At 41.2% G+C, this 23950-nt stretch overlaps 1 protein-coding gene across 3 annotated transcripts in view; it reads right to left on the minus strand.

Moving 5' to 3' along the window:
- The window catches only part of TSPAN18 (tetraspanin 18), a 157455-nt gene that overhangs the window by 108821 nt on the left and 24684 nt on the right, over positions 1-23950 (minus strand). For all 3 annotated transcript variants that reach the window (XM_035115894.2, XM_035115880.2, XM_035115886.2), the window contains exon 2: positions 18229-18316. The gene's annotated coding sequence lies outside the window, so the exon portion shown is untranslated. The remainder of the gene's footprint in view (positions 1-18228; positions 18317-23950) is intronic.

Consider the following 23950-nt stretch of genomic DNA (forward strand, 5'->3'; position numbering starts at 1 on the left):
AAATACCACATTATAACATAACATTTCATATTCTCTTTCATAAAAAGTGTTAGTTTCTAGGCATTGTGAGAAAAAACAGGAAGAAGCAATATGTAGCCATAATTAATCATAATGGAATAGGTTTCCAGTAGCCTGCTTCTTAATTAGAAGTAGGACTTCCAGGTTTTAAATCACTAAGGATCCAGACTGATGTTCTAGAGGCTTTTTGACTGACAAAATCCATCAGTTATTAATTAAAAATATGAGGCAATTAGTCTCAAGTCTTTTTCAGCAAAACATTTCCACAGCTGTGGAGCATTTGGAAAAGAAAAACAAATCAAAGTACAACTCACCTCACATGTTGCAGGAAATTATTAGCAGCACCTGCCATGTAATAACGGCCCTAATTCTTGGAAACATGTAATTCTCAATGTCTGTATACCAGGAGAACTACCTGATAAAAATGGAGAATACTGTAGTTTCATATTTGTTTCTCCATAAAGCCTTCAGTGATACACAGGGAGCCCCTTTGGTCCACATTCATTCACTGAAATGTGTTTTATCTGGAATGAAGTTCCATTATTTGAGCAGAATGACCAGCCTCTACTGTATCCCAAAAATGGGATGAGGACACAGCTACTTCTTTTTAAATATTTTTCAGTTCAGTTATTGAAAACATATGCCTCAGCTGTATGCAGGCTTCTTTTCTAAAAGGGTTCCTGTGCCAGATGTTTGCCCTGCTGCTATCTAGTGGCCAGATGTTTGCCCAACTCTGCAGACTTATGTCCAGGTTAGGGTATGCACCTCCTTTGGAAAGGCTTTGCTAAGGCCTGTTCTACGTCCAGTCATCTTGATATTTTCCTATACAGTATGTAGTACCGCACAGCAACCCCACTGAAGTAAAAACAAGCTACTTACTTAGTTATTCAAACAGCCACCTGTACAGTCACACAACCAGTTCCGTATTAAGCTCTTGCTTAGCTCTTAAGAACAACTCCTCCACCATTTCTATGCCACTGAATAAATAAAAATCTCTACCTGGTATCTCAGGTTAAGTACTTAATTGGTTCTGGAAGTCCGTACTTAACCTGAAGCGTACTTAACCTGAAGCGAACTTTCCCATTGAAAGTAATGGAAAGTGGATTAATCCGTTCCAGACGGGTCCACAGAGTACTTAACTTGAAAGTACTCAACCTGAAGCGCACTTAACCCGAGGTATGACTGTACAGAAAACTAAAGCAACATCAGACAACTTAAACAACAAATGTAAAATAAACACTAACATATACAAGTGCTACACTAATACAAATTAATAATGAATATAGTGAAGTAAATGTATGTAATTCTTTCTGTCTCAGCCTCCTGGCTTTGATCCAGGAGACTCCACCCTTCCTGAGTGGCAGCGTTCAAAGAAACAGCTCACCCAGAAAATGCTGCAACAAAGAATGTTTCTGGAAACTGCTGACATAACCATGGTCTCTCAAGTAAAATAAAAAAATTCCTTCAGTAGCACCTCAAGACCAACTAAGTTTTTATTTTGGTATGAGCTTTCCGTGTGCATGCACACTTCTTCAGATACACTGAAATAGGAGTCCCCAGGCGCTTATGTAGAGAAGGGGTGGGGAGGGGGTATCACTCAGAAGGGTGGTGGAAGTGGGTGATTGACTGACTGATAGCTGTTGATGACCGAAAACGACTGCAAATGGTTTTGCATGAAAAAGCAAGGGTTGAGATGGCTGTAGATCGCTTTATCATGTATAATGAGATAAGAATCCAATGTCTCTGTTCAAACCAGGTCCCTCCATGGTTTTGAGCTTGGTGATAAGTTGTAATTCAGCAACCTCTCTTTCCAGTCTATTTCTGAAATTCTTTTGTAGTAAGACAGCTACTTTGAGATCTTGTATAGAATGTCCTGGGAGATTGAAGTGTTCTCCTACTGGTTTTTCTGTCTTCTGGTTCCTGATGTCAGATTTATGTCCATTTATCCTTTGGCATAGGGTTTGGCCTGTTTGTCCAATATAGAGAGCTGAAGGGCACTGTTGGCATTTGATGGCATACACAATGTTAGAAGATGAGCAATTAAATAGTCCTGAGATGGTATGTTGGATGTTGTTGGGGCCAGTAATGGTGTTGTCCGGGTGTATGTGGCAGCAAAGTTGGCATCTGGGTTTATTGCAGGCTCTGGTACCAGTGTCCATGTTAAGTCTGGTGGTTGTATTATTGTGGGTGAGGAGTTGTTTAAGATTGGGTGGCTGTCTGTAGGCAATGAAAGGTCTTCCTCCCAGAGCTTGAGAAAGGGAGCTGTCATTGTCCAGGAGAGGCTGTAGTACTGTTTTATTTTTTTTAGTAATTTTTTATTAATTTTAGTATAAACAAAGACAAAAGACACACATATAAAACAAACAAATAAATTTTTCAAATCTTATTTCTTAACATTGTATTTGTGACTTCCTCAAATCTCTTCTTCCTGGTATTCTTAGTATCTTAATATAAATTATGGCGGATTTTCTAATCTTAACTCAAAATCTTTTCCTTAAAATATCACTTTATCCTCCTCCTTCTTCTTGTCCCATCACCACGGGTCCCCTCCTGCCACGAGAGGAGCCCGTGAGATGCGGCCTTCCAAAGGAGATCCATTTTTGTGTCTGGGTTTCCCTCCCCCCCTCCTCCCCCCTCAGAGCACCCCCGCGTTGTACTGTTTTAACTTGGGAGCTGTATGTGATGACTAGTGGTGTTCTGTTATTTTCATTTTTGGGTCTGTCTTGCAGCAGGTTCTCTCTAGGTATCAGTCTGGCTCTGTTGATCTGTTGTTTAACTTCATCCGGTGGATATTTTAGTTCTAAAAAGGTTTGCTGTAGATCTCTTAGGTGAGATTCTCTGTCTGTAGAGTTGGAACAGATGCGGTTGTAACGTAGGGCCTGGCTGTATACGATGGATTGTTTGGTGTGTTTGGGATGGTAGCTAGAAGCATGTAGATATGTTTGTCAGTCAGTTGGTTTTCTGTATAAGGTGGTGTCTATACGTCCATCCTGTATTTTTATAGTAGTGTCCAAAAAATGTATTTCTTGCATAGATTGGTTCATTGTTAGGTTGATGGTGGGGTGAAAGTCATGTTCTCTCACTATGCTTGCTTTTTATGGGCATGCAAAAAGGTGGCTGGAGCTTCCTCAAGCTGCCCACAGCTGTGTCCCATCCAGCTGCACTCTCCACACACCCAGTTCCATCAAAAGGGCCTTTACTCTCGCCTGAGGTTTGGCGTTGCCCTCGCCGGTTTTGGAAGGATCTTTTGGGAAAGTCCAAAATATCCTTCCAAATATATATATATAATATTTCTGAGGACTTGTCTCTTTCTCCTCACACCCTCCTCAAATTTCTAGTTGTCCTAACTGTCCTCTACTCTGAAAGCTCAAATGGCACCAGGATACTAGTGCTTTTGATCCCAGACAATCCTGATAGGATCTCCTCAACACGAGCAAGCAATTGGCTTATAATTAGCTACTATACTCTGCAATACAACCAAACACCTTGAAAGATATACAGAAAAATGAAACATTTCAGATGATGTGGAACAGCAGGCAAACCCAGAGTTTAAGAGGCAACCACACGCCACTGACTTCAAATAAATTTAATCCCCATGCTTCCAAATTCCTACATCTTGGAACAACAAATAATCTTTAAATATCCAGGGTGTACGAGTCTCCCAGAGATAAGTAATCATTACTCAGGCAACTCAATGAGTAGTTAGATCAGAGGAATTTCAAGTTGAAGCTTACTGAAGTGTCACAATAGGATCTGCTTAGTGTCACATGAAATGGAGTGAACGGAGCTTTATAGCTTTCCAGCTAACATACATTCTCCTAGTACTGGAATTTAAGAGAAAAGAAATGAGTTTGTAAGCAGAACCAGAAATTATAATGATTGGACAGCAGTTTGTAAATTCTAGCATCCCAATGTCCAAATCTAAGCTATTGGCATTCTCTGTTTGTATTAAAGATAACTCCTCTGGGCATATTTGGCTTTCAGCATGGAAAGGAGATCTTATACAGTTTGTTTTTTCACTTCCCAACTTTTCTACCCACAGGCTGAATTATATTTGCATCTGTACATGTCAAAAGAGCTGTGTGCATTCTTCCTCATTCAGTTTCCCAAACAGCAAGCCATTTGGCATGGCCTAGTCCCTAGGGATTTAACAATAAACAGTGAATGAAAAATTACTGGTGAATCTGTTACTTCTGCAAAAGGCGCTGATGCTTTTCATACACAGCTGAATTTGTATGAAAGAAACAAGTATGTGAGACCATTGACCTTGTTTCCAATTTCTAATTTCCATTGTCAGTGAAAAGCTGTACTAAAATGCTTGAAAAACTAGAAATGGTATCAACAGTTAGCTGCAAGTGTATGCTAGCTATTTCAATGACATAAAAGTGATTGTGAAAAAGTGTTCTTGGGGAGGAAATTAAGATGGTTTGGTGGCTAGAGTATTTGGGTACAGGAAGTCCAGAATAAAGACTATGGCCTTGTATACTTTTCTCACCCTCACAATGCCTAGACCTTCTTGAAAGGGGGGTTATGCATGAATACAGGGATGGGGGAGCAGGATCCAGCCAGCAGGACCCCACTTCTCATGGGCTATTATAACAGGTGGACAGGGTTACCTACTTGTCAATAACCTGATGCCATTATTGTCCAACTATAATTTGCCATTACTGTATGCAATGTTGCATGTCATGAAACAGCTTGGTAAATGCTCCCAAAGGGTAAGCACTCATAAGCCTGTTCCAGATCTGGCCACACTGAGCCACTTGAAGTAGATGCCAGATTGCAAAATGTAATTGAATACCCACCATCTCCAACCTACTCAAATTGAGAAGGACAGGGAGCTGCCATCTTAAATCCTCAAAACGAAATGCCCTGTATTTTTGGAGCTCTAAGCAGGGAGCACCCAGCTACACAGTCACCACTGGGTAAGCCAATAATCAGGGGGAGGGTGCAAGTAACAGAGAATGGCTGTGTCAGCACCAGGTGAAGGAAGTTAACTATCCACCTCACCGTTGATCCTGTTGTGTGCAGGTGTTATTCTGCCCACCTGCTGCCAATAGTCAAGAGCCAAGGGGAAGCTCGGCTCCTACAGCCATACCACTCCCAAAAACAGATAAACAACCTGTAGAGCACGGGGAGGGTTCAAGTAATGGCTGCATCATTGAATGAACATTGAATTAACAGCAATCTGATTTGGAGGGGTTCCGTCCACCTTAGGTGACAGCAGTTTTTGGATACTACGATCAGTTCAATCACATTCCAACAAACACATGCCTTCCCACACTATTTGCTTAAACCCAGCTAGGAGCCTCTTCTATAAGCCTGGGCTCATCTTGTCTCTCCCACTTTTCCTTTCTTCTACCCCCCCCCCTTTGTCTCCCTGGATGAAACGACCAGGCCTCTTAATGCACATTTTCCCCTTCCTCTCATTCTTTCATTTGCAGGCTTTACAACTGTTGCATTTCCCTTCTGGATAAGAAGCAGACCTTGCAAATAAATCTTAGACACAGCGCCTCTGCGAATTATTATTTCGCAAGACTGATGGCTTCTGCTGCCACTGCAACTTGGTCATTCATCCTCTTCACTAAACAGAATTGTTCCCGGCAAGATGAAAAACATTTGATGATCTCTAAATCTCTCTCACTGCCCAAGGGGGTGGGGGGCAGGAAAGTTTCTGAAGCCAGGAGAAACAGAGAGACACACTCTCAGATCACTCCTGACAGACGAATGTCTCACTAATGTCACATTTCTCCTCAAATACATGGAGGGAGTCCCTAGTGACACTTTAGTCCTGAGAAGTCTCTGATAACCCTTCTGTTCATTCACTAACAGAGTCTGGTAAATCTTTGTACAGATGCTGGCAGAAGCAATGAAAGTATCTCCAGCCACTTGCAGACTACTATACTTCTGCTCAGTTTTCGCACAATTGTGCTGTTAGAACTGTGCCACTGAGAAATTTCGATGCAGCTTCAAAGAATGTAGCAAACTGACTGCTCACATGTATTCCTCTCTGTCTCTTTTATAACAACTCTGGTATTGAGTGTTAAAAGGTTACATAAATCAGAACCTATTTCTTATAACTGTACAGGAAGAAATCAAAGATATGGACAGCTTCGTAGTCCATATTTTTCCTGCACTGGGCTATATCTCAATTTAGAAGAAACTATGATCATTTGTGAAGCCCTGCACATGCGTTTATTTTACTAAGGGTGTGTGAAGACATATATTTTCATTTTTTTTAAAGAGAAGTCAGAAAGAAAGAAAACCCCGTGGAATGCTGTACCTGTAAGATATCATGATTTAAATCAAATCATTAAAACAGAGGGTGAATTCTATGATTCCATAACTTTTAAACCAGAGTACCCTAACCAAAACCTTCAAACTTTATATTTCAAGTGTTCTGAGACATGACTTTTTAAGTGTTAGAAGTCAGGTACATAAGGATTCAGAGGTCCTGGCTCCTCTGACAGTTGAACTATCAGCAACCTTTCTGAGAGCTGCAATACATGAACAACAACCTCAAAAGATGACTGGATCACTTCAGATTACCAGTGGAGATAGCCCTCTCAAATGCCTCCCCATTTAAAAATTGATGCCATATACAAAACTAGCATTCAAGGAAGAAAGCTAGAGTACAAACTTTTTCTACTTGTGCAAAAACTTTTTAAAAAATAAAATAGTGTGGATGAACGGCAAACATCTGATTCCCCCAATGCTATCTGAAGTGGTACAACAAGCAACAAATAGTTCACGTGATATACCGTATTGGCCCAAATATAATAAGCCGCACCCGAATATAAGCTGCACCTTTAAAATTGGGGGTGGGGGGGACACCTGAATATAAGCCATTCCATTCCTTGCTGCTCCTGGCTGCATATTGGGCCGAGGGGGGGTGCCTTTCCTCTTCCTCGCTCTCCCCCTTCCCAGCCTTTGGGGGGGGGGCAGGGGACTATGCGTGGGGCACTGGGGCAGGCACCACTTTCCCGCGCTCCTGGCAGCATACCATAAAGTCATGAATATAAGCTGCACTTTAACTTTTCATGGTTGGAATTTGAGGGAAAAGTGAGGCTTATATTCAGGTCAATACAGTAGCTGATTGTGCAACTTTTCTACTCACTCTATAGAACGCTCTCAAATTAAAAGCCGAGTGAAATAAGACAGAATTTGGGGAAAATGAAAATTCTAACCCTGGCTTTCTTAAGTGTTCCACTTGACTATTTTGCTGACCCTTCGCCTCCAAAAAAAATCAAGAGTAGATATGTAGGAACTGGTGGGATTTAGAAGCCCCAGCCTAGTCCAAGCAACCATGCTTATGCTGTAGGTTTGAGGAATGGATAAGATTTACAGTATTTATATTTCAATCCTGGACTTACTTAGCTGAGAGTTATCTCCATTGGACTCATTGAGATTTACTTCTGAATACACATATATAGGATTGCACAGACAATAGACTCTAGTACTATCCCCTCAGTAGCAGAGAGGTCAAATGGAAAATTAATAGATAATTTGTGTAAAGCTCCATACAAAGAAATGACTGCTAGGCACTTTAAGGAAAGGTTTACATAATTTGCAAGCCAGTCAATTATTAAAATGAAATTAATGGCTATGAAAAAATAGCTGATTTTATACTATAAATGGCTTTAGTAACTCAACCTGTAGTTATTTAGCAAACCACATTAATACCTAGCCTGCACCACAGGAAAGAGAGGCAATCACCTTGGGAAGAGTTTGGAATCGCTACAACAGCAGAAGCAAAAATGCAATTAGCAAGACTTCGTTTTTAAATAGCTGTTGTTAAGAAAGGAGAGAGCCAGACCTTTGATACAAAAGTTGGTTGAGAGAAAGAGTGAGTGCTACACTTTCAGATGGATATATAATAATGTTATTTTAATATGCATGCATTTATAATTAAAATATGGAAGAACATTAAGGACTAACAACTGCCAAAAATACCTTTTTATAAATGCAGCCATGAGACAACTGACTTCTGATATAAGAGGTGGAAAGTGCATTATAACAGCAACAGCTGGAAATGTTTAAATATTTCAATGGACTACTGCAGAAAAGAGTGCAGTGTGGAAAATTCATCACCCTACTATCAATTTATTATAATTATTTGAATTTATATGCTGCACTTCATCTGATGATCACTGGGCACTTTACAGCATAAAAATATATAAAAAATGATGACCTCTGAAAGTGAAAAGAGAAAACACATAAATAATAAATAATAGCAAAACAAATAAAGAAACAAAACAAAACCCAACAATCTCCTCCCACAAAAATATTTAAAAGGTCATTGACTGTTTGTTTAATCACCCAAAGGCCTGGTTACAGAGGAACATTTTCACCTGGTGCCTAAAGATATGTGAAAGGTGAGCCTCCTTTTGGAGAGCATTCCACAAATGGGGAGCAACCGGGAAAAAGGCCTGCTCTCATGTTGACACCATCCAGACCTCTCATGGATGGGAAACCCGAAGAAAGGCCTCAGATGTTGACTGCATTTCAGAAACCAGGTAACACTACTTTAAAAAGATGGCATTATACACCTAAACTTATGTTGTTTGGGAACTTTTTCAGTATTATCTTGTTATATTTTACTTTTTGAAATTGGAATAAGTCCAGATACAAATGTTTTTCTCTCTCTCTAAAAGGGGTTCCACAAAATCTAAGGTAAGCCATCCAATATCTTTTAACTGGAGAGCATGGGAATTCAGTCTGCACACATACTGGTAAACCTATTACTCTTCTCTTTGAGGACTTTGGAAGTTATGGGGCTCTGATGGCTTTGATTTCTAGGTGCTTCGTATATCCATTTTCCTGGATGATGTTACAAAAAGTATACCCTTATTTGTATTTCTGGGAAACAACGCCTTTGACATCATAGGCAGGAACTTTTATTGTTATGCCCATTTAACTTTTGGTCAGAGTCATAGCTGCCAAGTCTCCCGTTTTTCATGGGAAACCCCCGTTTTTTAAACCGTTTCCGCTGGCAGCCCGGATTGGAAAAAATCCTGTAAATCCCCCGGATTTCCTACCTGCCAGGGAGGCTCCATTTTGGGTCCTGGCGCCGCCTGATTTCCGGTGCCCAGACATGGGTAGTGCAGCACTGGAAGTAGAAGCGACTTCCGGTGCCGCTCCGCCGATGCCTGGGCACCGAAAATCGGGCAGAGTGGCACCAGAAGTTGCTTCTATGCATGTCCAGACATGCGTAGAAGCGACTTCCGGTGCTGCGCCGCTGCTGATCCCGCATTTTTCAGCGGGAGACTTGGCAGCTATGGTCAGAGTTAATAAAAGAAAAATATTCTACAGATCTAAAGGTGTCTGGCTACGTGTCTGTTAGTTTAAGAAGCGCCAGCTTTTCAGAAGTACAAATACTTGCTTGAATTTGCATCCCTAAAATCAGGTCTAACTACAACTGCAACCTTTGACTATGACAAGTGCAAAAGAAACATTACATCTAGCCCTTGCCAATCAGGAAGGCCAGAAGACAGAGGTGCATTTTGTTCTTGCAGCAGTCTGACTGTCTAGTGAATTAATAATTATCATGAGCTTTGCATCATATCTTATTGAAGAATCCTATTAAAATACATTAACAAAGCAAGCACAACTTTTTTAAAAAAACAAAAAAGCCTGCTATTACTATTCTGCTTCACTTGTTTGAACAAACAGCAGTTATTTATTTAGCCAGAAACTTTTTAATATATGGGGCTTTATTTATTTATTGAGAGGAAGGATTCTAGAGCCCCTTTGGATTAGTCATTCAGCAGAATCCCTTGCATTTTGAATTTAGGTTCATTAGCACCAGACTTATATGGCTAGAGTAAACATTTATTCAGATGAAACCTAAACAGCTTAGCAAGAGCAGGAGACAGGGTGCTCCCTCTTATTTATTTACAAGCTTATTCCACTGCAAATCATGATTGCAGCAAATGCTTTTCAAGCCCTGAACCAAGCTGGTTGCAAAGTTTGGTGGGCTCCAAGCTGTATAACTTGCCTGCATAACTGTAACACTGACAAGACAGATAACACTCCCCTCACACCTGTTTATAAATACAATTATTATTATTTTTTAGGGACTGTAGTTTGATGAGGGTGCTGCAATCTCAGAGATCCCTAGCATCCCCCCTCCTCACAGAAATACAATTATCAGGGGTTTCCATAGCTGCCAAGTCTCCCGTTTTCCCCGGGAAAACCCCTTTTTTCTTACCTTTTCCCAGTGGTCCCCCGTATCACTTTGTCTCCCGTTTTTCTCCATTATTTTCTCCTGCCGGCGACCATTTTTTTCTTTCCGATTTGCCCTTCTATGGGCACCAAAAATGGCCGCCGCCAGCTTCAAAAGTCGCATCTACGCATGTCCGGAAGTGCATAGACGTGACTTCCGGTGTTGGCGGTGGCCATTTTGGTGCCCATAGATGGGCGAAGCGACACCGGAAGTTGCGTCGGCACACTTCCTGACATGCGTACAAGCGACTTTTGAAGCCGGCGGCGGCCATTTTGGGTGCCCATAGAAGGGCAAAGCAACACCGGAAGTTACATCAACGCAACCTCCGGTGTAAAATGGCTGCCGGTCCCGGATTCTGCAGTCCGGAACTTGGAAGGTAAGGGTTTCTAGGGCAGGGGAATGAAACTAGAAAAGTGATTCCTTTTCAGAGGAATGAAACTAGAAAAATGATGCCTTTTCAGAAATACTGAGCGCAAAACTAGACATGGCATTTGTCATTGCATTGCTCAAACAAACAGCTGGCTGCTGCAATTGAGCTGGATTGGGACCACAGACTTGGGGGCGGGGGGCAAAGGTTCAATGCTTAGCTCAGAGCATGATTCCAATCACCATCAGTTTTCAACCCACCCCTTCCACACTTGCTTTTCACAGTAGGAAGAAACCCTCAATTGAATCTTTCCCTACCACTACAAATAGCAAGCTGTGTTTGTGTGGGGTATGTCCAATTCTGATCGGAACTGAGACAGGCGGAAGGGATCCAAGCTTCCTGTGTCCCCCCCCCCCACATGCCCCAGTGCTATTTCATATTTTATTTTTCATTTTCACATTTTACAGATGAATCACAAATCTAAATGTACACATCCAATTAAGACATCCAATCATATAAAAAAAAACCTTCTGCAGTTACTTATATCTTTCCCCACTGTTCATATCTATTTACTACTCATCCTTTATGTTCTGTTTAGGTTATTCTCGCTGCACGTTTTTCACATCAGTCCTGCTAGCGATTTACCGTAAGTTGTTTACAATAATTCTTCAGATAGTCAATAAATTTTCCCCATTCTATATTAAAACATCTCTCTTCTTGATTTCTTAATCTTCCAGTAAGTTTTGCCATTTATGCATACTCCATCAGTTTTTGGTGTCAATCTTCCTTAGTTGGAACTGTTTCTTCTTTCCATCTCTGGGCATATAATGTTCGAGCAGCCGTGGAAACATACATAAACGATTTCCTTTGTTCTATGGGTACCTCTGAACCTATTATTCCTAAAAGAACTAGGGGTTGTTGTTTTTTACAAATGTTATTTTCCGCATTTTTTCCCAATCATTATATATCATTTCACAGTATGCTTTTGGTACCTTGCAAGACCACCACATATGAGAAAAGGTACCCTCTTTCTCCTTACACTCCCAACAGGCATCTGATTCTGACTTAACGTTTTTGCTAATTTACTAGGAGTCAGATACCATCTATACATCATTTTCATATAGTTTTCTTTTATCCCATAATATACAGTAAATTTCATATCAACAATCCACAATGACTTTTGTCATTTCAATATTATGACCAATATCTATTGCCCAGCACATGCCCCAGTCCTGATACGACTCACTTTCCTCCAGAATGGCAATTTAGTGTTTTAAAATGACAGCTATGCAGCACTAAACTATGTGACAAAAAAAGTTTGGTCCTCAAGAGTTGAAAAAGTATGCAACAATTCAGAAGGAGACAATTATTCACATAGTCTGAGGACACCTACTCTTTATTTACAACCCTTCTCTTACTTAAGTTCATAAAGCCCTGTGCAGGAGGAAGGCAGTATTTTTATTTTATCAACAGGGCAGTGAAGCTGAGTAGAAGGAGCTTGTCCTAAATCAGTCAATGTTCTCTGAGTTAGGCACTGAACTTACGTCTGCATATCCAAGCCAACCATGTACTCACTTACCGGTAGGAACACTGATATTGAGGTCTTCATGAATCTAATCTTTCCAAAGAATGGTAAACTAACTGCACTTAGTTTAAGCCTGTTCAGCTCTGTCCACTTGTTTCTGGGTCACTGCAGGAGCAGTTTCTCTGATAACTAATAAAAAGCCCTCTGTGGACAAGTACAGGAAAGCATTCAGGCATAGCTGCCAAGTTATCCCTTTTTTTAAGGGAAATTCCCTTATGCTGAATAGGCTTCCTCGCGAGAAAAGGGAAAACTTGGCAGCTATGAAATTTCAGGCAGCATTAGTGAACAAAAACAGCCTAGGTCATGGGTTCCCAAACTGCAGTCTGTAATTCAGGTGGTCTGTGGATTTGTGATTGAAGGCAGGAGATGGCACATCCATTGCTTTAAATATTCATATTGATTTTTAATTAACTTTTATTGTTCCATTAATTTTTTATATTGTATTTTGTTGTATCTGAATTTGAATTAAACATGCAATAAAAGACAATATGTAAGAAATAAAAGCAGCAATGAAAATACAATTAAAGATCATGCAGCATCTAGCACAGCACATTGCAACTGCTACAAAAGGCCTCCCTACTCAGAAATAAGCGACAGGAGGATTTTGCCTAGTGTCTAACATAAATTTTGAAGGCATTCCATTCCTCTACCCTTAGATCACTGCCTCAGTGTCATAAGATACATCTGTCCTTGCTATTGAAATGCTTAGAGGCAAAGCAAACTTAGGCACTGTCAAACAAGGTGTTTTCCGAAGTAATTTGATGGGTGAAAATGCTCCTTCCTTCAACTTTCCTTTAAACAGATGTAGTATTCCTGTGAAGCCCCTGATTGTTGGGTCTTTGAAGTCTGCAAGAACTGCCAATCATGCTACATTTCCTAGTTAAAGTATCTCCAGGGGGTGGGAGTAAAAAGCAACCACTGAGATGCTTATCTCATGCTCGTTATGTCATTTTTAATTAAAGTAGCAACTAGAAACAAATTTCCTCAGGTATTTTATCACATATACATTTGTTATGGTATAAATATTGGTACTTACGTACCACTTAGATGTAAATCATACAGAATCTTCCTTCCCCTGAACTGTGCTCAGTATATGTGAAAGTGGCCAACTACAAAGAACAACCAATGGTACTGGCTTAACATTACATGGAAACCAATGCTTGTAGTTCGTTTCTCTCCAAAGTATGAGAGGAAGCCTTGGGTTTGTTCTTGGCTTCCTTTTGACTGTTTGGAGCAAAGCAAACCCTGAGTGCTGGGTTGCACATAATGCTAAGCCAGCACTGTGGGTTGTCCCTCCTAGCTTGGGACAAGGAGGAGTGGGGTGGGTGCAATTTAAGCAGCATTCACCGGCACACTTGGCTCATTCATGGCAAGCCACAGTTTGCCTTACTGTGAGGTGGGAACCATGCTAGTGTCCTGGAAGAATGCATTTCCCACTAAATCTGCAATTGTATCCACATACCAGGCTACTTCATAACAACGAAGCCAGTTTGCAAGGCAGTTTTAGAGGAGAAATACTGAAGGAGCAACATAAAATAGAGATTCTAGGTGAACACAGGAAGCTTACAATCAGGAAACATTAGGAAGCAGCCTTATACCATCTAACCCTAACTCAGAATTGTGTACACTAATTGGCAGTGGCTCCCCAAGGTTTTAGACAGGGGGTGCTCCTAGCCCTTCTTGTAGATGTTGGGAATGGAACCTTCTGCATGAAAAGCAAATGCTCTGCTAATGGGCTGCGACCCTTCCCCAACAACCGCACCACACAAGCTCAACAAAGGAAGGTGGAAGCAGAGAGAGGAAAAACCTCTACAAACAGTTCAGAACTTCCACCAGCAGCTCACTGGGCAGGGAAGGAGAGGTAGAAGCAGAGGGTATAGATAAGAGGTTCCTAAACTTGAGGTAAGGATAAGGACTGTTGAATCAAAGGAAATATGAGTTTTAGAAAAATGACTAAGAACCCCCTGCTTTATGAAGATGTATTCAACAAAAACTAACTCTATGCATCTAGATGAATTCAAAAGGATGCTGTTGTAATTTGTGAAACAAAGGGATTGTGTGTGTGTGTGTGTGTGTGTGTGTGTGTGTGAGAGAGAGAGAGAGAGAGAGAGAGAGAGAGAGAGAGAGAGAGAGAGAGAGAGAGTTATTCTGATATCTGATTTGTTGCAGGAAAACCATACTCTCCCTTTACCCTGCTCCACTGAAATCATATCCAGAAAGGCAATTCAGAAGTTTACAAGTTTCCTCTCATTCTCCTGTCTCTGGTCCTTTTCCCTGAGTAAAAGAACAATGAAATCTCCACACTCTGTGATAATGATAACACTTACTGTGGTGCCTTAAGCAAAATGTGTCATTACATTGCTGTGGGAAGCAGAAGAGTTTTTATCAAGAGAGAAGAAAGTTTCCTGCAAACTAAGCACATGGGTTCACTGACTGCATCTTTTATATTGAAGGTTTTGCTTCAAATCGCACACTTGTCAGGTGTAAACAGTAAGAAAATTAACCTAAAGACATAGAAACATGAGAAAAACCTATTTCTAGCTCCCAAATCTAATGTTCACAGAACGTAATTCTAAAATTGTCTGTGATTGGCCCTTGACCAAACCTGGGAAAGATGTTGGACTTCAATTCCCATCAGCCTCAGCCAGACAGGCCAATCAGCCAGTCATTCGTTATTGTTTCAGCCATGGCTCACAGCAAAAAACAAAATGTGGAATAGCAATTACAATTTAAAAAGAATATTCGCAATAGCTATAATGTCTTGCTTATTTATCATGCTACTGAGATGGCAGGAGATTGGGTGAAACTTTCGAAGCTACCAAGGCAAATCCTTTCCACTACTGCTAAGAGTCACACTGTCGCAAGGAGCCAGCAGAAAACCAATTTTCTTCAGTTCAGACAAACTGGAGTTTTTACCTCAAGAGGTGAATTTGAGAATTTTGTAAGCAGTACAAAAATGAATAATAAGGTACATCTTGTGCAGAATCACTGCCACGAGGGCAGAGTCTGAAGTGATAAAGCATTCTCCTTACAAAAAAGAAAGAAAATGTCATTCTAAAACTGCAGTTGGCACCTGTTGCATCATGGAATGAATTAAGGCATTTCTAAGAGCAGGACTAGTAATAAGCTTCAAATTTATACTTAATCATTGTAGATGGAGAGCAAATACAGATCATTAGGTCATTTCTGTTTTTCTAACAAAAAGGCATATATTCAGCATTGTTCTAACCCATATGTTACCGGTATAGTCAGCATATTCACTAAAGAAAAGAAGTAGCCAAAAATAAGTAGTCACTTGCTATTTGCTTTATGAAGTAAATAGGTTTCTTGTGCAGGTGTAAGAAACAAAAGTAGAAACTTATTGGGGGGGGGGAGTTTCTTTATGATAATAATTGTATAGTGATTGACTACCCTGAGCAGAACATCTTGCAGACATGTGGCCGGCCTGTGCTTCCTTGCACCCCACCTGAATACTCAATAAACTGCTTTTTCTCCTCTGCAAGTGTTCTTCTTTTCTGAGACTCCAGCCACTAAGGGAAAATTCCCCCTACATCACTGCATACTAAGGGGCTATCTTATTGCTTGCCATGGCACATAAAAACAGACATTACAAACCTGAGTACTGAAAATCTGTTTGCTTGGAAGAGGGTTCAAAGGGTGAGAAACCTCCAAAGAAAAGCCATAATGCTTCATGAACTACACTTTGGAGCCAATTTGAACCTTTTAACAACTTAACTCCCATTTGCTCCAAGAAACAGTTTAGCTAATCTAGTATTTGAATGTAAAAGCCCCTTGGCAGAGCAATCCTAACTCCCTCCTCCTGCTGCTGCTGCCCCCACTAAGACTCTGCAGAGCGACTGAGCCTCCACTGCATTCACAGCCTGGCTGCTCAAGGCAGCCACAGGTGGGGGGAAGCAGATCAGGCTTGATCCTTGTGCCATCTCCAGGCCAGCACTAGCTGTGAGACCAGCTCAGAATCCAGCAGATCCCCGGCTGGCCCACTGATGACATCCCCTCTGTTGGAATGCCCCATGTTATGACTTTCCACCAGATTCCACTGACAGGGATACCATCAGCAGGCCTTCCATCTCCGTACATGTTCTGCAGGAGAGCTGGGCAGGCAGACACTGTGTGTCTGAGACAGAATTGGAGGGGTGTCCCTGCTCAATCCAAACCGCACACAGCCTGATGTAAGGAGGAGAGGGGCAGGTGCTGGATTGCAGCCTAAGCCAGTAACTGAAAGTTCTGCTAAGGATAATAGACTTGCTAGATATTTTATCAGTTTCTGGTCACCAGAAATAAATATGGAAACATCTAGGTACATCAAGAATTATCCTCAATTTATTTTGAAAATACTCCACAATTCTCTGCTCCACAATACAATGTTGTGTCCATTTTGCCCACAGCCTATTAGCAGCAACAAAAATCAACAAATGCTGTGTCTGCTGTGTCACATAGTTATTAACCAATTGTTCCAATGGAAAACAGTGGTGGAATCTTTAGGTATCTTGCTTGTAATCCATCTTTTTCTTCATTCAACATAGTATTGTAGTTTGAGTCTAAAACTTGACCAAAAAATGTTTTATTTCCTGAAAGGTTTTTATTATAATAATTTATTACTGGATCAATAGGGAAGCTGAATTCTAATTTGTTTGGTATTGATTAGGTGACACTTTCTGGAAAAAATGTGCACTACTTACACAGCATTGACTTGTTCACATCCTAATCCATCCCGTGAAATTAATATAAAATCCATCTATGAATTATACGCAGTGAACGTGCCTGATCAATTTCAAAATGGGAAATATATGTCTAGGTTACCAGATCTCAGAACTTTAATCACTGAAACATTTTTCTACTCAGTTGAGATTGTAGCCCCAAAAGCATGTCAGAATCACAAGTACACTACTCCTGGTGAGTGCTAACTAGGGACTCTGCTAAATTGGTAAAGAAAAAGTGATTTATATGCGTTGTATATGTGATATAACATTGTGCCACCAGACGGCACTATGGAATCCCGTTTTTCTCTACCTGTTTTCCCTGTTTAAATTTACAACACGTCTAACTGAAATGCTTCTTTGATGTGTCTAGATCCAGCCTAGCTCTTCGAACAAATAAAACTGAATCCTCTAAATCATAGGTCTTTAGAGGTGGGTGGGAAGTAGGGTTTACCAGAAGGGGAGGGAGAAGGGAAAGTGGGCTGTACCAAGGACATACAATCATGGAGGGGCACTAATGGGCATGTACCAAAGGAGGAACTGGGGAAAGAAGAACCCCAAACAGGCAAATGGTGAGTGTGTGCCAAAAGGGGAATCCTAGGGGAGGGCATGGAGAAGGAAAATTGAGAATATAAAGATCAGTGGGGGGAGAGAAAGACATTCTGCACATGTTCAGGGGAGCCTCTTTTTCACATAGGGAGCCTTGCAAGGTTTTTTGGGCAAGGGGTTGGCAGAAAAGTAGAGGGAAGGAAGCAGTGTGGGAATACGAGTGAAAGTGATAGCCTAGGTACAGATGAGGCTGAAGAAAAAGAGAAGCTGGGTGCTTCAGAATTTGGGTATATGTGAAAAAGGGCTTAGCAGTTGCAATGGGGGGAAGAAGGGTGGGGCATAGGGTGGGGAAAGCCTTGGTGTGGCTTCTTCCCCTCCCCCTCTATTTTAACAGAACTTACTCTCAAGTAAGTTCACATGACTATAACCTTAATATCTCCGTGTGAATTTGGAGATAAAACTAGCCAGTTTTTATTTAGTTATTGATAAAACGAAAACATAAAATGGAAAGGCATCGCAAAATGAAAGGGGGAAATGTTTTGCTTCAGAGTAGGAGAATCTGCCCAGAGTAGGAGAACTACAGCATCTAACAAAAGACAACTGCTACCTAAGGGAAATGGATGTTCTGCAGATTTATTTTCTGTACACTGGATTTCAGGCCTGATGAAAATGTGAAAGTTGGTCCCATGTTGTAAGTTGGGTGTCTGAGGTGGGTCTCAAGTCTGGACCAGTTGAAGATAACTGCTGTAAATTAAGATAGGCAAACCTTGTGTCCTGGTGATGACTTCCTTTCCTTCCACTGGAATTGCAGTTATCTTCCTATTTCCCCCTCGATCTTCTCTCACAATTAATTTCTGTGGATCAGGATAAAAAGAGAGAGAAAGAAACGATGTGATTAGATTTCCTCTGCTTTAATCAACAGCTCCAAATGTGCTTTTTCTTCCCAGACCAAGCTTTGCTTGGGGCACCCTCTGCTTGAATCCAAATCAACTGGACATGATTTGCACTTTCCTGGTCATATTAAACAAGGAGTGGATGCTGGCAGCATAGAGACCAAGTCAGATTAACACCAGGAGTATACTGGAAGTTGGTACCTCTCAAATCTTAATCAAGTTGTTACTTTATTTATTTGCTAAAATAACTGAGGTAGTCCAGTTCCTCTTCTACTCTTCCTCATGGAGGAGTAATCTGTTTTGAATGGAATTAAATGCAGAATCGAGCTTTGCCCACACTGGAACACCTCTTGCACTGAGTGTCCACTAATGTCCAAGCTGCCTGTGTATTATTAGCTTTTCCTTCAAAAATCTGACTAGTTACATGTAGAATTATGCACACAGAAATACTTGTATTGTACATATGATATATCTAAAGAGTCAAACCCTGCATGGTACTGTATTTCTGAAGCAAAATTCTGTAAACTTTTTAAAATAATAACTTTAATCCAGGATGCTTTTCACGCTAGCCCTCAGACCCTGTTGACTAGGCACAGTCTCCAAGCCATTACCAAATGGATCAAGACCAAACTGAGAAACTTTAGAAAAACTAAAAGAGTAGAACTGAATTGTTTTACTCATTGTGTGTGCATGGCAGATACAGATTCACGCGGAACCATCTTTCTTTACTAAGGGCCATTAACAATCCCAGGAGCTACAGAAACCACCAATCAAAGAGACTAACATCCAGGCATTCACTGCCCTGATGCAAGCATTTCTCTGCATCTGAAGATTACATTTTGTCAAGTTGAAAAATGTAATCCATTCAGATTCTGAAAGTCATCACAGGCACTATGCTTCAACGCAGTAAAGTGAACAAATATTACTGTTAAGTGCATACCAGGAACCTAGTATAGGAACCTGGGTGAATGTCATATATTAAGGAAATTAAGAGACTGCCTTAAAGATAGCAGCGTAAAGTGCTGCATTTCCAATGGCTCTAGGGTTAAAGTCCCTCAGTATCAAATATCAATTTCTTATCGGTTTTGAAAATGTTAAACGCATTCAGAGAAATGTTGCCTGCCTGCAACCCTTAAGAAGATTAGGTTATTGCCAGCCAGCTATGAGAAACTTAAATCCAGTATTAATCCTAATTCCCATTGAATCAAATCTACATTATTCAGGAAAAGCCAAGCGCATATGAATTTTGACTGCACCCATATTCCACTGTATGCCATGATCCATGTCATAAATGCTAGATGCTAAACCTCTGGCATGTGTGAGAAATAAATCCTGACTGTGGCTGCTAGAGCAATGCAAAGAGAAGATGGCAACAAACTGCAGCAATCCCAGGTTTTGAGGCAGACCGAGCAGGGCATAAGGCAAGAGAGTAAGTTTGCTTTTGTAAGAAATGAATAATGGAAGATATAAGTCATGCTTTCAGGAAAGCTGGTGAATAAAGATAAACTGTACTGTGATAACCAGCTTCTGCACTATCCCAGGATAGCTCCCCCACTCCTCATCATGTGAACCTCCATACACACTGCCCAGAGGAGGTCACTTAAGTGCTGCAACAGCAATGCAGGAGGTAGCATTTACAAGTTACTGGTCTCTGCAGCCACAGCAGGCACTGTGATTCTCCAGCAGTTTGACCACCCCCCGGAGGCGCACTCCATTGTCTTTTGAGACAGACGGATGCCAACATGTATGCATATTAAAAAATATATATTTTGCCCACTACACGTCCATAGTTTGAATTTGACTTTTCCCCCAACCATTTGAGATGGGCAAGCCCTGCCTAGCTTATACTGTACTGTAATGGTTTTTCTTGGAAACTCATCCCTGGAAGCATGAGTTCAGTGACATTATCAACTCCAAAGAGTGATTCTGTGATGGGGGGGAAACTCTTAGTTCTACAAGGCTAAGGATTTTTAATTCACACTATTCCTATGGCTCAGAGAACATATAACACCCTCATAGTTTTTTTGTGGCAATCTTGCAAATTAAGACCATGGTATTCTTATTTTATGAAGTTCTAAAGCTGAAAAAGCCCAAGGCTATGAATTGCATTTAGGCCTTGCCCACAATTTAAATTCTCCTCTAAACCCAACACTCTGCTCGCTGGTCGTTACTTCTTCAGTCTCAGTGTAAATTGCATTCCCTGCTACTGCCAGCCAGTCCTTACTGTATCAGTTATTTGTAATCTCATACAAATCCTTGGTTGTGGCTGGTGGTTTATCCAGCTCATATGTTTTTTAAAACAAAACACAACAACAACAACAACAACAACAACAACAACAACAACAACAACAACAACAACAACAACATGAACACAAAGTTGCCCAGGTCAAATCTGGCAAAGAACAGCCCCACAGAAAGATTGCCTGTGTAGTGGTACAGTGGAACCTCGGTTTATGAACACCTCGGTTTATGAATTTTCGGTTTATGAACACTGCGGACCCATCTGGAACGGATTAATTCATTTTCCATTACTTTCAATGGGAAAGTTTGCTTCAGTTTATGAACGCTTCAGTTTATGAACAGACTTCCGGAACCAATTACACCCATGCTTCAGTTTATGAACATTTCAGTTTAAGTACTCCGCGGACCCGTCTGGAACGGATTAATCCACTTTCCATTACTTTCAATGGGAAAGTTCCCTTCAGTTTATGAACGCTTCAGTTTAAGTACTCCGTGGACTGTCTGGAACGGATTAATCCACTTTCCATTACTTTCAATGGGAAAGTTCGCTTCAGTTTATGAACGCTTCAGTTTATGAACAGACTTCCGGAACCAATTGTGTTCATAAACCGAGGTACCACTGTATATTTGGGAGGGGGAAATGCCAAACCAAGTTAAGGGCAAGCCTTTTTCACCAAGAGACATGGAACCAATCAAAACTTTACACATTTTGCAGCTCTCATCCTCAAGGACAACAAATCTGAACAGACCACATTATTCTAAGAACCTTTGTTCCCATAGTTGTGCTTTAAATATACCCACTTGATCCCCAGGACCAAGCTTTGTATAATCTCTCTTTCTCCCTACCCTGGATTGCCACAAACCTTGGAGCAAAATTACACAACATCCTTTTAACTTGTCTGAGAGTAGAACGATCAAAAGTGAGAAAACAAAGAGTGGTGACTGGAGCAGCAGAAAAAGATTAAAGTAGCTGCTATAAAGATACTGTTCAGTGGTAAAAATAACTTTTAAATACTCACTGGAGGGCCCAATGGTGACTGCAACCCTCAAGCCTGCAGTTCTATGTAACAGAACATCCCACAGAGACAAAAAACAAAAAAAATGTCTCGGTAGTCATGCATGTAAGTACAGGCAGCTCCATTGTTCCAGAATATTTCACAGAAGGGTAATGGGATTTCTGTCTCAGATATTTATTACCAGAATCTGACTGATGTTGATATCTCAAAGATGACTGAAGCGCAATGTTGCCTACAAAATGCAATATAGCAAAATCTCTTTCCCCACCCCTTGTTTTAGAAATAATAATAATAATAATAATAATAAATTTCATTTCAGTAAGTAGAAACAAAATAAACAAAATGGTCAATTATCTTGCATATATTAGCCAACAGAAAGCAAAATATTGGATCCAAAGTATCCAAAATATTGACTTAGACCACTGAGATACAAAGTTTTTGATCAAATACAAAACATAAAATAAAACAACCCAAACCATCCACACGGCTATGACATGGTGGCCAAAATCTCTTTTAAACAAATGTATCATGAAGCATCTCCAAACAGCCAAGTGCATGGTGATATTTTTAATAAAAGATAGCAAACAGAACCTGGTTCAGAATAGCTAGCTGCCCAAAAGTTCATGGAACTATACAAGTAATGAATTTGTAGGAGAGTAAACAACATGCTTAAGTCAGCTGTTAGCTTCATTAGATATCTATCTTTGCTACTTTTAACTCTCAGAAAGATATTTTTATTATTTCAGATGATTAGGGATCAGAGAGGTGCAAATGTTGCCTAGTGTTAATGAAGTTGTCAGTCAGAAAGTTCCACATTAGCTGTGCATTTCCCTTCGACTAATTATTTTAAGTCTCTCCAAAAGTCCAGGGCACACTTAAGCAAGGAGGGGTGCTTCTAGACAACCTATTTATTGATCATGCATCCCAATCTGTTTGCTGAGGGGTTAGTTGCATCAAAGCATATGTTATGCCACACTCTCCCATCCCTTTCCTTATCACCAAAAGTCTGAACTTTTGGAGAAGTGGGCATGGGCGTACCCAGCATGGGGCAGGGGGGGCAGCTGCCCCCCAGAAGCAAAATAAAAATAAAAAATTGTCCTGCTTCACGGTGGCTGCAGCTGAGCTGGAGACACGTCAGGGTCCCGCAAGAAGAGCCTGAAGCAGCTCAGCAAGGCGCAGCGGCATCGCTAGCCTTCTGGCTGCCCGGGGCGGCAAATCAGAAGGCTCCCCGCCGGGGGGCGTAGCGTCCGTCGCGTGCATAAAGGCTAGCGACGCCGCTGGGAGGAAGGGACCCACACGAAGGGAAAGGAGGAGCAATGGAGACAGGGAAGCGGCTTCCTCCTCCTCTCCATTTCTCCCTCCCTTCCTCGAGCTCCAGCGTGAGGGCAGCGCAGGAGCCACGCCCCTAACCAGCCCAGCCCAGCCCTGGCGGCGGTGCCACTTACTGCTCCTGCCGGCCGCGACCCGACGGCGTGCCCAACCCCACTGGCCCTGACTCCGAGGGCTGCACATGGGCCACTCCTGGCGGCTGCAACAATAGCCCACGGCGGTGCAGCGCCTCAGCAGCTCCCAGGTCGATGCGCCCTTGGAGCACGCAGCAGACGCTGCCACCGTTTCTGTTTGGGCTGCAGCGGCAGCAGGAGCTGCAGAAAGGGGAGGGGGCAAAATAAAACTGTTATTTTAAAATGGATTAGTTCTATGCCTTCCACATGTATATAAGAGTAGGTGTCCATATTGCTCCAGATGAATCTTTCAGCCTCCTCCTCACACTCAAAGTATTGCAGAATTTATGTAAAAGTATTGTAAATCAATGGAAAATTTGGTCATGGTGTCTTGGAAGCTCACAAAACCAATATGCTGCTGCCCAAGAACACGCCAAAGCAGCTACAACCAGAATAATGGCATGACATGAGAATAGACAAGGCAGCATCAGTGTGACAAGTAGGCAACCACATCCAACTCATAAAAAAACCACCCACCCATTTCCACTGGCTTTGTAGTTGATGAAAACAGCAGCAGAAAGCTTCCAAATATGACTAATGCCATGATGTGTACAAGGGAACCAATATCTTCCCAACAGTCCACCATTAAATTAGTTGTTTACAAAACACTGAACATATTAAGAAATAAAAAGTGTCTGTTGAAGGTTAAGGCAGCAGACCATTAGCATTTTGATAGCTTTCCACAACACATAAAAGAAGTAAGTCTTTAAAATTCATTGCCCTAAGATTAATCCTCCTCTTATAGCCTTTCCTTCTCAGCTTGAGGCAGCTATCAAGCTTTCTATTCCTTAATACCTTTATAAACACACATAATGCTCCTGGGGGCTGCTATGGCT

This window comes from Zootoca vivipara, chromosome 1 (genome assembly GCF_963506605.1).
Source record: "Zootoca vivipara chromosome 1, rZooViv1.1, whole genome shotgun sequence".
Classification (NCBI taxonomy): domain Eukaryota; kingdom Metazoa; phylum Chordata; class Lepidosauria; order Squamata; family Lacertidae; genus Zootoca; species Zootoca vivipara.